At 33.2% G+C, this 13,531-nt stretch overlaps 1 pseudogene; it reads left to right on the top strand.

Moving 5' to 3' along the window:
• The first annotated feature begins 359 nt into the window (after positions 1-359).
• LOC143597482 (desmethylxanthohumol 6'-O-methyltransferase pseudogene) lies at positions 360-938 on the top strand (annotated as a pseudogene).
• The last annotated feature ends 12,593 nt before the right edge of the window (positions 939-13,531 follow it).

Below are 13,531 nucleotides of genomic sequence, written 5' to 3'. Positions count from 1 at the left end.
ATACGGATTTAAGCTCAAACAATAAAATACTATCATTACCTTGGGTCGGTTCTCGGTTTCCTTCTTGATATCGGTTTAGAGAGAGAGAGAACTAGAGAGAGAATCTTAAGTGTGTGTTTTGGATGGTGTAAGGGATATGTGTAAATGAATAAATGGAGGATTAAGGGTATATATATTTTTGATCATGGGCTTAAGCCCATGGTCTTTCCTTCATTCCTCCATAACCCAAGCCATAACCCGTATCCATTTACCCAACACAAGTCCATCTTGTATTCTATTCAAATAAACCGATAACGACCCGCTATAAAATAAACGAACTTTATTTTATTAATATAACCGAAAGTAGGATGTTACATCTCATGCGGTTCTTGGTCCGCAACAAAGTTTTTGATGAGGTGCATAAACCGGGTTGTGATGAGCCACTCTACTCCGTCAACGAGTGTTCTACATTTCTCCTGAAAGATTCAAGGAATACCCTTGCACCAATGGTAATGTTGTCCACAGACCCCCTAATGTTTTCACCTTATTATAACCTGAACAAATCCATTGAAGAGGGAGGTTCAGCAGCTCTCAAAACATTTGGAAAGGAGATATGGGATCTTTGTTCGCACAACCCACAAGCGAATAAAATCTTCAATGAAGCAATGGTATGTTTTGAAAGGGTTGAAATCGATGCTATCTTGTCGATTTATGATTTTGGTGGTCTAAAAGGAACTTTGGTCGATGTTGGTGGTGGCGTTGGGGCTACATTAAATGAGATTGTAACGCAATATCCACATCTTAAAGGTATTAATTTCGACTTGCCTCATGTTATTTCATTTGCGCTGTCATATGAAGGAATTAGCCATGTCGGAGGGGACATCTTTGCATCCATACCCCATGCAGATTCATTCTTTATGAAGGTACTACTCTTTCACTGCTACAAAACTGTGTTTTAACTTGCTTTTGTGTTTATCTTTTGAGACACAATTTATTGATTGGCAACAAGAATCTCCTACGCCAACCTTAAACTCTTGTGCCTTCCTACGCCAAAAATATTGAGTGAAAATTTAACAAATACCACGGCTATTTTTATAATTTCAGTCAACATGACTATTACGGTAGTTTAAAAAAAGATAAAAAGGATATTGTTAGTTCAGTTACAATATATAATATGAATCTACATTGGGTTAGAGCATCTTTTATAATATATGTCATAAACCTTAATCTCCCACAGCAAATATTGGCCGGCGATGAGAATCTCCGGCCAACCTTAATAATAGATACCCATTCGAGATGACCAATCTCCCAATAGACCCGTAGAGTGGGTTAGGCTCAAAGAACAAGAAAGAAAAAAAGAACCAAACTTGAGACAATTTTCTTATTATTTTTATTAAACTGAAGACATAAAAATAGCAAAAGATAAATAATAAGGGAACCTTGTTATAATATCTATATTATATATAAAGGAAGAGTGATGAGCAATGGAGGTAATTTCACAATTACATGACAAGGACAAAATAGTCATTACATAATAGGGAAAAAAAAGTAATTTGCCAACATATACATCAACTCTCAAAGCTTTTGGTACAACACCATGAAGCTTCATTTTTTGTGACATTAATTTTCAATCCTTTAGAAAACAAAAGGTTATGATTTAAATATGTTATTATTATTATTATTATTATGGTGACTATTCATATTCTTAACTCTCATGTGTCATTATGCGTCTACTAACTTTGTTAGCCTATATATAGTGGCTTCTTGTGTATACATGCATACATACCAATGAAGAACAAACTCTCTTTTCTCTACTTATTATGCTCTCTATACACTATTCAAAACGACAACCACAACTAACGTAAAGCAAGGTCTGGCTTTGGATTTTGAATGGTGGACTAATCATTGTTGGTTCTCATTTGGGGGAATGATGTGTAGAAATTAGAATGTTTGGATGTTTTTGTACGAAAAAATAATGTTGATGCTACTTGAAAAGAGCAACACATATCTGCTTTTGGATAAGGAAGTTGTACTGGAGTCAAACTTTTAACAAGTTTCTCTCATCTTTTTGTTATAAATCGGTTTTGTGTGTTGTTTATATTTGTTGTGCATTGTAATGAAATTTGGTGCTTCTAAGTGCATGTTTGGTTGACTAGTTAATGAAGAATAGAATATGAAATGGTATTTAATACCATTCTATAGTAAGCCCAAAGCTAAATGTTGGATGATTCCAACTTTTCACAGCTGCATCAGCATCCCATGTGCATGATGCATAAATCAGCATAATAAGAAAAAAAATAATCTTATTTTAGAAAACTTTGTATAATATTTTTAAGTCAACTTCTTAGGTCAAGTGTCATACCTTAACCAAATATGTTGGATTTGCATCTGTGCCTGCTTGAATTGCAGAAAGCATAATGAAGATTAATGTTGTATTCATCACGAAAATACTGAAGAACAGAGATAATAGCTGCGGTTTCATCAGAAAAACTAACAAAGTAAATAAAGAAAAAGATTAGTCAAATATAGAACAAAATATACACGATCACAATGTGGGCTATATAATGTTGATCAATAACCAAACGAACTGTTTGCATCTTTAGGTGGATTTGAAGGAATATAAACAATTATTTTGTCCGTCTCTCAAACCACCTAAGGCAAAAAAAAAAAAAAACTCCATTAAACACACATAATAGAAAACCAATTTTTACTAGTATGCATAATTAAACTTTCACAATATCGATTGAGGTAGAAAATGAACTAACCTGGACGAAACCCTAATTTGTTTGGGACTTCATGTCGTAGAAGATGTAATGACGACGAAGAAGGTAATTGTTGAGAGATGGTGGGGTGAAAAGAGAATGCAATAAGTTAAAATATTAAGCTTTTAGTATTCCCAAGTGTTAAACTGTTGAAGAGAACGTGGATGGAAAAATGTAATTTTCAGTTTTTAATTTATTTTAACCTATTAGTATTCATAATTGTTAAATTCAATTTTTAATTCCTAATAATATTTATTAACATAACATTAAGATGACTTCCTAATTATTAAATACATTGCATATATATAAATTTCACATGATTTAAAATTACCGATATCTCAACAAATTACCACCGCAATAACCGATCTCAAATATCGATCCTTGACCGATATCCGATATTTTTCCGCATTAACTGCTTAACGTTTGATGAAAGCAAATCTACAGCCGATGGATGGTACTTTGTTTCAAGAGGAACTGCATGCATTACATCTGTCCTTCTCGCAAACCTTATGCTGACGGTTTTACTTCAAAAGTGCAAAGTAAAAAAAAAAGAATTAATTTGCATGATAAGTAACACATTACCACACAACAAAATTAAAAGACTATAATGTCAAATTTTCTTTTTCATGTTTTTTTATTGATTTAGCATGGGACTGGGCAGTACTCCGCAGTATGATACAAATCGTAACATGAATTGGGCATAAGGAGTAATAACAGCCACAATATATGTTCAGATTTTAAATAGTTTTACTAATTGTAATTATTAATATAAAATTCATATTTCTATTATAAATAAAGAGTCTAAATCAAAGTTAATAAAGAAAAGGTTATGGTTTAAATATGTAATTATTATTATAGTGACTATCCACGTTCTTAACTCCCATGATTTGTTTTTCAAGTTTCTTAATGTTATAATGTCGTGTTAAATGTAATCGGTTTGTTTACGGGTCACAGATCGCCATCTTATCGGGTCACAAGGTTAGATTTTATATAGTTTTAGTAATTATGATTATTAATACAAAATTCAGATTTCTATAATAAATAAAGAGTCTAAATAAGTTAAAAAACAAAAGGTTATTATTTAAATACGCTATTATTATTGTGGTGACTATCCACGTTCTTAACTCCCAGGTTTTGTTTTCCAAGTTTCGTAATGTTTTAATGTTGGGTTAAATGTAATCGGTTTGTTTACGGGTCACGGATCGGCATCTTATCGGGTCACAAAGTTAGATAGTCAACTTCATTCCGAGTCATCAGTTGGTATATGTGATATCATCAAATATTTAACAGGACATGTGTGTGGAAGAAGTCAAAGTTGACCAACATATGAGGTAGGGATTAGAGATGACCGAAACCTAATTCAATTGACGATCCGTTAAGAGAGGTTATTATTCATTGGTATGTATGTATGTATGTATGTATGTCTAATACAAGCACAAGACGCCACTATATATATATATAGGGTAACAAAGTTAATAGAAACACTTTTCTAATTAGTTGTGGGTTTTAATAGTTACTAGGTTTTGTTTAAATTATGATGTTTTTTTTAACATAATGGTTCTATTTGTTAGTTTAGTACAAGTTTAAAAAGATTCAAACGTTATTTAGGTTTCTGAAGGATTTGTCGGTTAAAAAAATTCATAATCAAATTCGATGCATTCGTAATTTTATTATGTGATGAACCTTACCAAAACGAACCATCAAAACCGACCCAACTTTTTTATATTCGATTCCATGAAATTGGAGCATATAAAAACAGGTCACCCTCATGAACAAATTTATGGATCTGTACTGGGCATAAGGACAAAAATCGATTAAAAAATAAAATATAAATACGTTAGCTAAAGAATAGAGCCTGAAATCTGCAAAATGAATAAGTATGAAATTTTCAATTAACTCTAAAAATGTAGGAGAGCATGAATTTAGATACGAAACTATCAAATTTTATTGAAAAACTAATATTTGAAAATAAACATATAAGTGTAAGACAAATATAAAATTCTAAAGTAAGATTTGGTCAAAGTAATTGGTTAATTATTTATCATATATTTTAAACACGAGCACTACTGAAAATTCTAAGATTGTTAAAAGGTTATATTAAAACATCTTCTTTGTAATAAACAAATAAAATAAAAACACAATGATTTGAATATAAGAGAATAGTTTTTCTTTTCAAAGTTTGTATATTACTCCTTCCAATTTCCATCATTTTTTACTTTTAAAAGGGAAAAATTTTAATTTCATTTTAATTTTAGACAAAACAACGTTGTTTGTTTAAAATACAAATCTTGTAGCAAATCATGAGCATTTGAGTACGGTTTTATTTAAATATATATAAGTTTTTAGTAACATATTAGGACAAGACCTTTTTTCCTTTATTTGGTGATAGCACATTTATCCACCGATGTAACATCCCGTTTTTCGGGTTTCGGTTAATAAATGAATGTATGGGTTATTAAGAGTTGGGCTAGTGTTGGGTTAAATGGATATGGGTTGTGGACTTGGGTATGAAAGAAAGAAGGAAAGACCATGGGCTTAAGCCCATGATCCCTAAATATATAAACCATAATCACCATTAATTCCCTCATTTACACATATCCCTTACACCACCAAAACACATACTTAAGCTCTCTCTCTCTCTCTAGTCTCTCTCTCTAGCCAAAAAATAGAAGAGAAAACTGATCCCAACCCAAGGTATGATAGTATTATGTTGTATGAACTTAAATCCGTTAGATATGGTCACGAAACGACGAGCCGACATCGTTAAACCGTTTAAGTCACGAGATCCGGGTGGAATCGGGTATAAACCAAACCTAAGATGAGCTTAGGGGTTACCCTAGCTCAGATCTGGATCGAACGGGACGATAAACGGTGAAAAACGAGTTAAAACTCGTTTTTCCGGCGGCGCTGGAAAAGTTAATACAAGGTTGTCAGGGAACGTTCTGACATTCCCTGACCTAACCCTAGTTCGCTAAGGAATAACTAACGAATTAAGGTGATTCTCTAGCTGATTCGCCTAAGAAAACATAACGAACTAACTTCAGTTCGTTAAGGGGAAAGGATAGCGAATTACCCTTGATTCGCTATAGTTAAAAGATAACGAATTGAAATGTTCAATTCGTTACATAGACTGGTTCGCTATGGACTGATTCGTTAAGGGTCCAGTTCGTTAGAAGGGTTCAATTCGTTAAAATAACCAGTTCGTCATGACAAGTCAGTTCGTTAAGGATAGGTAACGAACTAGGAGTTTGGCAGAATGACAAGAACAGTCCCTGGACTTAGAAAAGAATGATTTAATTATAAAGAAGCCCTTGGACTTTTAAGTAGCAAATTATTTAATGGTTCAAAATCCTAATGGAAAATGTGTTAAGACAGTTAATGAAAATAAAATTTTTCCAAGCTGACCTTGCAGCTTAACCCCAACCAGGGGCTCTGCCCCTTGGACCCCGCTAGGGGCTGCCGCCCCTAGAACCCCGCTGCCAGGGGCGCTGCCCCCGGACCCCCGTTCGTTGAGGGTAATAATTAAAGTAGAAATACGATATGTGTAGTGATAGTTTATTGATACGTATAATTATTATACAGTTAGTCGTGCACAGCTCAAGAAGGGAATAACCGTAAACTGTGAACGCAACCACATTAAGGTGAGTTTCTAGCCCCACTTCCTTGTTATATTTGCGGGGCTGTGTGCATACTCGATGTGATAGTTAATACACTTACCTTAGGTGGTAAGTGTATGCCTTGTATGATTTATGTATGATGATTACTTGACGGTGCGTGAACGATCTTCGGATATTGCATGCGCCGTCAAGTAGTAGTTAAAGGTATGATTGATATGTATGATTTAAGAATGATGTATGTATGAATGCATATGATGTATGAATAGTGTATGTACGATATGTTAATGGTACGTGAACGCTCTTCGGAGATTGCACGTATTGTCAAGGAACGTATGTAAATGACAGGTATGTTATAGTAGTACGAATGTAGGGAACCGACCCTAATAGTATCGGCGAATGAAGGGAACCGACCCTGATAGTATCGGCGAATGTAGGGAACCGACCCTAATAATATTGGCAAATGCAGGGAACCGACCCTAATAATATCAGTGAATGCTACAGGGTAGAATGCTCTTTAAAGGTATATGTAGGAATGAAAGTATGTACGTAAGTATGTAAATGAGTATGTAAGAAAAGACGAAAGTATGTGTCTTCGGATACATGTGTATGTATATGGAAGTAATGTATGTTACCTGATTAACTAGAACTCACTCAGCGTTGCTGACTTATAGTATGCACGCAGGTGAGTAGAATGAGGCAGCTCGCTTGATGAAGACACATGGCATGGAATTGAAGACACTGGCATCTCAAGGAAATGTTATGATGTTTTAAAGACTATGTTTGAATTTAAATAACTATGAATGTTTGTTAAGACAAGGAATTATGGATATGTAATATATTGGTTGAAGTATTATATTCAGCGTAAAGTTTTAATTAACTTTGATATTTAGAACTGTGTTTATGAGTAAATCCAACGATAAAGTGAGGCACCGGTAACGGGGCCTCACAACCGATTACTCGAAATGAGGTTGACCCATCTGACCTATGTGACCCGATAAGATGCCGATCCGTGACCCGTAAACAAACCTATTACATTTACCCCAACATTATAACATTAAAAAATTTGGAAAACAAGTTATTTGACACTTTTTCTCCAAAAAATAAAAAATAACCAAATAATGTTTCAACTAATGTTTTGTAATTTTATTTGTCAAAAAGTCAATAAACCTGGACTTTGTCACTACCAAGAGAAACACTATTTTTTTTTTGTTAAACTTACAGTAAATTTGTTTTTCCCTTAAACAGGTGATTTAGGTCAATCATTTGTACATAGATGTAATGCAACTGTTCAATTTGGTTCAAAAGATTAACTGTTTTTCCCGGCCACCATAAACGGCTTGCATAAATTCTTCCAGAAAATTGCAGGAAATATGTTCGGTACCAATAATGTTAAATAAATGTCACCATTAATGGCAGCAGATGATTTCAATTTTTAGTTGTTATTTTTTATTTTAAGTAATTTAAAAGAATTATATTACAAATATGTAGCACGAATACTTTGGCATAAATGTGTAATAATCAATTAGTTATCAATTAACAAAATGATCTAGGCCAACTTTACATTTTTGGGCCAACTTTCTTTTTTGTGGCCCAAAATTTTTGAATCGAAAAACCAATCTCAAATGGTTTTCAAAAATTCAAAAACCGAAGTATCGATATTTTGTTTGATTTTAGCAAAAAAATGAATAAAAGTAAATCATGCACACCCTTAATTCTTGGTATTTAGTTTGTATTGTCTTAACTAACCAATTCATAATATACATCTGTTATAGGTATTTGAAACATTTGAGCTTTGAAGTTAAATATGTGCGAACAATGCTGCGCAACATGTTGATGACAAGGTAACATGCTCAAAGTTTATAATATCAATCATCGAAACAAAAGAACAATGTTGCACAAAATGCTATGAATATGCAATATGTTTTAGGTAGACTTGCTTCACTTTTAACTTCTAATAATATGATTGTAAGTTATTCGCATGCAGATTATTAAACAAGCTAACGAGCAACCACAAGATTCACCTTTAAACAAGCTAACGAACAACCACGAGTTTCTGATCATATGGATCAAACAAAGGATATGATACAAAAAGTGCCATGTTTTTAGTATTTAAAAAATGGATAATACATAATTCACACTTATTTTCTATTTGCTCTTAATGGAGGGTTTACGGATTTTAACTCTGAACTTCGTATGTATTTAAATTCATGCCTTAAAGTCATATTAATTTAAATAACTCATCATACTCAAATTCCAAACTCATGTTTTAGGGCTTTTGATCACAATGATAATACAGGTTTATTGTTGTAAAACTTAGTTTGAAAGGGTCCTCCAAAATGGCGATACAGTGCTTTAATTCGGGTGTTTAAACTTTGAATTAATAAAAATCAAGTCGTTTTGGATCACCTTTTCGAGATCAATTTTACATCAATTGACTCGTATCCTTCTTCTATCAAAAGCTCTAAAAAATAATTTTGAAATTCGGGAAAACATATAACGTCGTTAAGTCATTTTTAACGGAGGACCATTGGGGGCCAACTTTTTAAAATTTGGGACCGTAAGTAGTGATAAAATAAATGAGGGTTATTATCGGCCAATACCAGTCAATAGGGATTATAAAAATCCAATAAACCTAAATTAAACCATGAAAAGTTTGAATGGTATATAACAATGATGAAGAGAGCACAAATTAAAACAATAAAACTTTGGTGGGGCTAATGTAAACATCTAGAAAATTTTGTGACAAAATAAATAAATAAAACAAATGTTACATTGGCATTTAGTTGTGCTTTTATATATATAAATAAAATCACCACCTTCATGAACACAATTTAAACTTTTTGAAATGATACAATTTAACCTAAATTCATTTTGTTAAAATGTGTTTTAACATAAACTTGTTTAACCAGTCAAGCAATCTAACTCAACCTGAATGTTTTACCAGGCTTAGTTTAAACCCATCGTGCAACCATCCAAATTATTAACATAACATAATAAAAGTATGGAAACTTGGAAATTAATATTCTTAAATTAATACAGTTGGTCAATATTAATCCCAAATTTGAAAATAGTTGCCACTGGTATCAACTTTCACACTATTTGTTTTCACTGGATCGCCGTTTTGAGGTAAGGTTTACATCAATCGACTTGTATTCTTATGCCGATCAAAAACCCTAAAATATCAGTTTGAAACTTGAAAAAAACTTAGCCACTTATTTGCATTTGAAGCATCACAACACAACATTTAGATTCATAATGAGGTTTTAAATGATGAGATTAAATCAATGCATTGGTACACAAGAATGAATGGTATTCTTATCTGATTGATGCAAACAACTTATTATAGCCCTCGATCAATAATTTTCTTTCCCATCCAACCACTAACCATGACCACCAATATATTTGCACACTTGGATGACCTGCTATGTCATACATTTCTACAAACCAATGAGTTGCTTCTCTAGAACCCCACAGCCATAGCATATAAACGTCTACCAACAAATGAATCTCATGGCCTTTATAACACTATAACACTATTAGAAACCCTTTGGGATTACAGAATGACCCTTCAAATGACACAGAGTTTCGCATATTAAACGTATCACAGGTGTCCTTACAGGACACATTTATTTAACACAAACAACAACATGGACACAAAGGCCCTTCAACACAGATAGGGAACATGTAAGATCGACTTCTGTGGGAAACGAAACTCCATGTCAACATGCGTTGCACTTCGTAGATTAAGAGGCTTGGTCTGTGTTTATGAATGTTATTATTAAGTTTCAGACGAGAATGGAACAAGTTAAAGAGATGGTCTTCCCTCATGTTCCATCAAAATCAACTTTTATGGCCCATTTGGGAAACATTGACAATTCCATTCAGATACTCTGGGAAGGCACAAAATATCATACAACCTATGGTCTGTACTTCGAGATAAGTGGATCTCATGTTCACAACCCCCGCAATCGCATCTATATCCTTGCACTCGTGGATCCCCATTACCCACTACGTTACAAACATAAACTGTTTGCTATGGTTGGCACAACAAAACTATATGAGATTGCGATCGTCAACAAATTGTTAGGAAGACCTACTACATTAATTGGTTTACGGGCGAAAAGGGTGCAATCTTCATTGAGACCCTTGTCTCTCCCACTATAGAAGTTTGTTAATGTCATATCGTTTTCTTAATTCTCATCACATTCCTACTTGTCAGTTTGTGATGCCCCAAATAAAAAGTTTTGTTTCTAGAACTTAAGTACCCGGTAATTCATAACACCATTGATCCAACATATATGCATATGCCAGTATGCATGTGCACAATAAAATCACGTATGCCCACCACTCTACCTTTTTTACAATTCGTTGACGACAACTTAGTGGTCTTAATTTGGCATTTGTTTATCTGCCGATTAAATTTCAACTCTAACTACTCACCAATTAACACACATTTAATCCTTTATGTTGATTAAAATTCACAAAACCAATAAAAACCTATTTTATTAGCAAATATTTCACAAAACACGATGTATCCAATGCGTATGGATATGTTAAAATTTTTGTGCGCAACCCCTCCCAAAAAAATCCACCAAACCATATGCACAAGTGGCAGCTCGCTCTCACGGATAGCCCATTACACACAACACTAAACACCGCAAACCAATACGAGAAGATAATTTACGTGAAACCGCAGCAACGCGCGAGCACTTTTGCTAGTAATAATAAAACTAAACAATATATAAACTTAATTAATATATTAAACTTGAATAATAATTAGGATCGATTTTATAAATTATTCCAATATGTGTATATATATTACCTCTTTTTATGAAATATTAATCAACTAGTTTTTAAATACCATGAGCGTAATTACAAAGGATAACTAATAAAGTCATATTTTTTAACTATGTACAATAAATCCTATCTAATATATTCTATAATACCATGAATGCAGTCAATACTACATGATTGGAGCGCTGACAAGTGTGTACAGATTCTTAAAAATTGTCGAGAATCAATGCTCAATAGAACCGGGAAAGTTATTATAGCGTAAATTGTGCTAAATCCATGGGTGATGATGTCTTCGATGATGCGCGAATTAGTTGAGACATAATAATGCTTGGATTATTTGATGGAGGGAAATAAAGGACTAAAGCTGAATGGAAGAGGATTTTAGAAGAAGCATTACAATTTCATCAAGATTCCTATGTTCGTATCAATTATTGAATGTTATCTAGAGTGATGCCAATGAGTTGACCTCAAGTATTGTCCTAAATTCTGTGACTACGTGATCGATCTTTTATTTTTCTTGTTGTTTGAATGACCCAGCTGAATTCGATCTATTTGCAAATCATATTTGAGTGCTCAATGTTTGTTGAATATGTATTTTATTTCTACTAATAACTGAATAAAAACTTTGGAATTCATATTTGGGTACGTACTCAATGTTCATTGATCTACTCCTTGTGAAATTTTGTAAGCAATAAAACATTCAATCGTTTTTGATATTGTAAATAGGTAAAACTGTATGTAAATGTAATAAATGATTTTTTTTCCCTAAACATAAATAATGATAATAACTATTTTTTTAAATAGTATAGCAATTTACTATTATAGAATACGTATAGAATATGCACATTGTAGATCGAAAAAACTAACTTTTTGATATTTCTTAAATATGATAAACAATATTACACACACAACACATGTATATACTAGCAAAAGTGCCCCGCGTTGCTGCGGGTTCACACAAATTAAACCCTCGTATTGGTTGTGTTTTATGTGGTGTGTAATGAGTTATTAATGCGAGCGCACTGCCGCAAGTGCATATGGTTTGTTGGATTTTTTTTGTGCGGCGGTGTGCACTAAAATATTGATGTGTGTATATATTGGATTCATTGTATTTTGTGAAATATTATTAATAAAGTAGGCTTATGGGTTTTGTGATTTTTAATCAACATAAAGGATTGAATGTGTGTTAATTAGTGAGTAGTTAGAGTTGAAATTTAATCATGAGATGAACTAAATGCTCAAAATAAAGCCACAAAGTTTTCGGTCAACGAATTGTAAAAATAGTAAAGTGGTGGGCATAGATGATTTGATTGTGCACATGCATACTGGTGTTATAAAGTGATTGGTACTTAATTTGCAGAGCCTAAAGGTTTTTATTTAGGGCATAACAAACTGACAAGTAGGACTATGATGAAAATTAAGAAAACCATAAGGCAGATAGACTTAATTAGCGGAAGAGACAAGGGTCTCATTGAAGAGTACCCATTTTTGCTGGTAAAGTAATTCATGTGATAGCCACGTCTTAATGGTTTGGTGACGACCGAAAATCATATAGTGTTGTAATTTTGTCGGCCATAGCAAACAGTTTTTCGTATGTAATGTAATGGGTAATAGGGATCCATGAGTGCAAGGATATTGGTGGGATTGCAAGGGTTTTGAACATTAGAATCCACTTGTCTCTAAGAAGGGACCATAGGTTGTATGATATGTTGCGGGTTCCATGAATTAGGAGCATGTGTGTGACACTCGTCAATTTCAGGTTAACTCCGATAATCCGAACTCCGTTAATTCAAACGCAAGACCACACAAACTATGTCATTCTAGTTAACACATATCTCATTACATTTAATTAGAGTTAAATGACACATGCCAATCATTACATAAGTAGCCTTTCAGGGTTTCACCGAAACACACACGAGTCGACTCAAATCGTTGGTGAACAAACAATAAATATTATAAATAAGTACTTGATATAATTATGTGTTATGATTATGTGTAATTTGGTGCCTACATGTATAACCTCATATCATGTATGAAAAAAGAAATAGATTATGCTAGAATTAAACTAAACTAGAAGTCTAGGGTGTGATGTGTAACTTATATTATAATAATTAATATATAAAGAAACTTAACTAAAACCCTAACTCTCTCCCCTCTCTCTCTCCCTTGCGACGGTAGCAACCCCCCCTCTCTTTGATCGGTCAAAACCCAACACACACATACAATAATTTTTCAAGTCGTTGAAGATCAAAGGTTGTCAGCTAGGTAAATTAACACCTTATCTAATCTATTTTATCAATTGTGTGCATGGTTAAACATGATAATCATAAACTCTAAATGCTAAATATGTTGATTATTGATGACCTAGGGTTGTATGAA

The sequence above is a fragment of the Bidens hawaiensis genome, unplaced genomic scaffold (assembly GCF_021521415.1).
Source record: "Bidens hawaiensis isolate Kalapana, Puna unplaced genomic scaffold, B.hawaiensis_p1.1 tig00048355_1, whole genome shotgun sequence".
NCBI lineage: Eukaryota > Viridiplantae > Streptophyta > Magnoliopsida > Asterales > Asteraceae > Bidens > Bidens hawaiensis.
The sequence above is the reverse complement of the archived record's forward strand: the minus strand, read 5'-3'. Positions and strand labels throughout refer to the sequence as shown.